General features: G+C 44.1%; 1 pseudogene across 1 annotated transcript; it reads left to right on the forward strand.

The window, feature by feature from the left end:
• Positions 1-403: 403 nt before the first annotated feature.
• Positions 404-2,205, forward strand: LOC143409687 (C-C motif chemokine 3-like; annotated as a pseudogene). Its single transcript, XR_013092671.1, has 3 exons — positions 404-597; positions 1,252-1,366; positions 1,708-2,205. The product of XR_013092671.1 is annotated as a C-C motif chemokine 3-like (transcript).
• The last annotated feature ends 2,330 nt before the right edge of the window (positions 2,206-4,535 follow it).

The raw sequence follows: 4,535 nt of genomic DNA on the forward strand, positions 1-4,535 counted from the left end.
TTTGGGGGGTGTGGTGTTGCTGCCATCCACATGTCAACCCCACGTGGTTACAGAGACTGAGAAAGCACTGAGTTTCAGTTCTGTAGAAAGGAACAGCACTGGAGAGGTCATCCATAAATAAGTGCTTATGAGAAGGGACCAGCTAACAGCAGTTCTGGGCAGACACACACCCATCTCCTCTCTCTGACAGGGAAACCATTTCCCACCCCCCGACAAAAAAAAAAAAACAGAGCAAGTCATGAGTCTAGAGCTGAGACCTACAGCTCAGAGATGCTATTCTTGGATATTCTGAGTTCCTGTGGTCACCAAGGACCCCAAGTTGTGTAATAGCATGACAACATTGCTATGCTTAAAAATTTCCCCATGCACCCCCAGATTTCACTTCCCCACCCGCCAGGGCTGCCTATAAAGAGAAGGGCAGATGGCTTCAGATGCCAGAAGGACACAGGCAGCAGGGAGGACCCAGGCCCTTCTTGGATCTGCTCATACTTGAGACCACACTCCATCATCCACTGAACATCATGCAAGTCTCCACGGCTGCTCTCGCTGTCCTCCTCTGCACCATGGCTCTCTGCGACCAGGTCTTCTCTGCATGATGTAAGTCCACCCTATTGTGGCGGGTGTCCCCACTCTCTGGCCCTGGGGAGACCACATCAATCTCTTCTTGTGGTCTCCAGAACCCAGGAGAAAAGAGAAAACTTCTTAAAGGGCTACAAAGCACCTTGAGCTTTCTCTTAAGGACTTTTCACCTTTACAAGGGAGCTTAGCGCTCCTAGTCCCCAGTCCTGAGAGTCAGGGTTGGGGCAGGGAAAAATGGAGCCCTAAACCACTGAGTTTGCAAGAGGCAGAATCCAGACCTGGTTACTTCCTTCCCAGTGATGTATTTGATTCCCCAGCTCACTCCAGGTTTCCCCAGGAGCTCTGCCCACTGGATCTAAAGATAGATGTCCAGACCTCTCTTTTTGCTGAGGTGTGACATCTTGAACCAAACAGAATTCCCTATAGGAAGAGAAGAGAATAGGCTGCTTGGTTTTCTGAGTCACACAAAGAAGAGTCAGGAAGCAAGGAGAACAGAGACAGTAGGAAGACAGAGACATGAGGTTTCTAGGCAGAAATGCCCAAATGCCTTCCCGAGGATGGTCTCCAGTCCCCACCCTGCACAGGGCTCTTCCTCAGCCTCTGAGGATGTGGCAGCTGGTGGTCTTTCCTTCTGGATGATGACCTGGACTCATTCTGTCCCTTTCTCCACAGTTGATGCGGACTCCCCGATGCCCTGCTGCTTCTCCTACGTGGCCCGGCAGATTCAACGCAAATTCATAGAGGACTATTTTGAAACCAGCAGCCAGTGCTCCCAGCCAGGTGTCATGTAAGTGCCACGTCCCCTGCCCACCCTTGAGGACAGCCCCACACGGGCAGAGACAGACCAGGAGAGCAACCCTGGACAGGCCATGAACATAGGATTCAGCTCTTAAATGTGACCTGACTTGGTCGGGAAGGTGGGACCCCCAACTCAGAGAGGAGGGACAAGAAGAAGGAGGTGGCAGGGTACCCTGAGACACTCTTGAGTTGGTGGGAGAGACTCTCTGGAGTAACATAGGCAGAGCCTCTCTGAGCTGCCCAGGGCAGGGGGTGAGATGGAGGGACCACAGTGGGCCCCAGATCCCCTGTAGGATTCCTCAGTGTTTGATCCTCTGCTTCTCCCCACAGCTTCCTAACCAAGAGAGGCCGGCAGGTGTGTGCTGACCCCAGTGAGAACTGGGTCCAGGAATATGTCACTGACCTGGAGCTGAATGCCTGAGTGGCCTGGAGGCAGCAAGGAACCCAGTGACCTCCGTGGGCCCTGTGGGGAGCAGGGGCCTGAGTCTTGGAAGCATCCCTGTGACTCCATAGCTACCTCTCCTGTGGCTGGTTGTTGTTATATTTTTTAGTTTTTGAAATTTATTTTTATTTTCGTTTCATTTTGCAACTGTTCCAAAAGATCCCAGGACAAATTCTTTGCCACTCATGCCCTCCCTCTTTGCTCACACTGTTTGGTGACAATCCAGTGGCTGTCATGGGCTTGTTCTAGGCAGACATGGTATCAAAGCCACCAAACTGACAGATATGGAGTGGGTCCTTTTGCCCTGACCGACACATAGCGGCTCCTTGGGCTCTCTGCTGTGTCTAGCCTGGTGAAATAATAAAGATGCACTTTTTAAAAGAAAACTGGCATGGAGTTTGCTTTTGTTTGTCCAGAAAAATCAGAATCACTGGTTAAGAGGAATAAGGGCAAATAATAGGAAGGTGTGACATGGAGGGACTTGGGGGAGAAGAACAGGGCTACTGTAGTTACTCTACTCTACACGGGAGGTGCACTTCTGGAGTATTCCAAGCTACAACCATTTTACGATTCTTAATGTACTGCTCTAGGAAAATTCCCTTCTTGAATGGATACCATAAGCAAAATCAACCAAAATGATTTTTAGCACCATAGTGAAATTACCAATAACCTGTATGGGAGCCGACTTCATGGACAAGCTATGCCTTTTAGTTAGCAGAAGAGTCAGGCATCAGAGGACTCACTCTCTGGATGGAAAATGGCCCTGATCATGGGGGAGGTATAAATTTATTTATTTTTTATTTAATTTAATTTTTTAAATACACAACAGTGGAATGCATTATAAATCTTATTACACATATAGAGCACAATTTTCATATCTTTGTATATAAAGTATGTTCTCGCCTATTCGTGTCTTTATACATGTACTTTGGGGTTTTTTACATTACAATTTTTATTACACATATATACCACAATTTTTCATCTCTGTATATTAAATTATGTTGGCACCCAATTCATGTCTTTATACATGTACTTTGGATAATGATGTCCTTCACATTCCACCATCCTTGCTAATCCCCTGCCCCCTCCTTTTCCTCCCTCACCTCTTCCCTATCTAGAATTCACCTATTCCTCCCATGTTTCCCCTCCCTACCCAACTATGGGTCAGCCTCCTTAAATCAGAGAAAATATTCGGAATTTTTTTTTGGCGGGGGGATTGGCTTACTTCACTTAGCATTATCTTCTCTAACGCCATCCATTTACCCGAAAATGCCATGATTTTATTCTCTTTTGATGCTGAGTAAAATTCCATTGTGTATATATACCACATTTTTTTATCCATTCATCCACTGAAGGGCATCTAGTTTGGCTTCACAGTTTAGCTATTGTGAATTGTGCTGCTCTAAACATTGATGTGGCTGTGTCCCTATAGTATGCAGTTTTTAAGTCCTTTGGGTATAGTTCAAGGAGAGGGATAGCAGGATCAAATGGTGGTTCCATTCCCAGATTTCCAAGGAATCTTCATACTGCTTTCCATATTGGCTGCACCAATTTGCAGTCCCACCAGAGATGTATGAGTGTACTTTTTCCCCCACATCCTCGACAACACTTATTTTTTTGTCTTCATAATAGCTGCATTCTGACTGGAGTGAGATGATATCTTAGAGGAGTTTTCATTTGCATTTCTCTGATTGCTAGAGATGACGAGTATTCTTTCATATATTTGTTGAGTGATTGTATATCCTCTTCTGAGAAGTGTCTGTTCAGGTCCTTGGCCCATTTGTTGATTGGGTTATTTGTTTTTTGGGTGCTTAGCTTTTTGAATTCTTTATATACCTTAGAGATTAGTGTTCTATCTGATGTGTGAGGGATAAAGATTTACTCCCAGGATGTAGGCTCCCTGTTTACATCACAGATTGTTTCTTTTGCTGAGAAGAAACGTTTTAGTTTGATTCCATCCCATTTATTGATTCTTGGTTTTAATTCTTGCCCTATAGGAGTCTTATTAAGGAAGTTAGGGCTTAATCCCACATGATGGAGATTAGGGCCTACTTTTTCTTCTATTAGACACAGAGTTTCTGGTTTAATTTCTACGTCCTTGATCCATTTTGAGTTAAGTTTTGTGCATGGTGAGAGATAGGGGTTTAATTTCATTTTGTTGCATATGGATTTCCAGTTTTCCCAGCACCATTTGTTGAAGACGCTATCTTTTCTCCAGTGCACGTTTTGGGCAGCCTTGTTTAATATAAGATAATTGTGATTTTGTGGGTTAGTCTCTGTGACCTCTATTCTGTACCATTGCTCTACAGTCTATTTTGGTGCCAATACATGCTTTTTTTGTTACTATTGGTCTATACTATAATTTAAAGTCCTCTATAGGGATGCCACCTGCTTCACTCTTCCTGATAAGGATTGCTTTAGCTATTTTGGTTCTCTAATTTTTCTAGATGAATTTCATGATTGCTTTTTCTATTTCTATAAGGAATGCCACTGGGATTTTTATCAGAATTGCATTAAATCTATATAGTGCTTTTGGTAGTATGGTCATTTTGATAAATATTAATTCTGCCTATCCAAGAACAAGGTAGATCTTTCCATCTTCTAAGGTCTTCTTTGATTTCTCTCTTTAGGGTTCTGTAGTGTTCATTGTATAGATCTTTCACCTCTTTTGTTGATTCCCAAGTATTTTTTTTTTTTGAGGTTATTGTGAATGGGG

Source organism: Callospermophilus lateralis, chromosome 11 (assembly GCF_048772815.1).
Source record: "Callospermophilus lateralis isolate mCalLat2 chromosome 11, mCalLat2.hap1, whole genome shotgun sequence".
NCBI classification, from domain to species: domain Eukaryota; kingdom Metazoa; phylum Chordata; class Mammalia; order Rodentia; family Sciuridae; genus Callospermophilus; species Callospermophilus lateralis.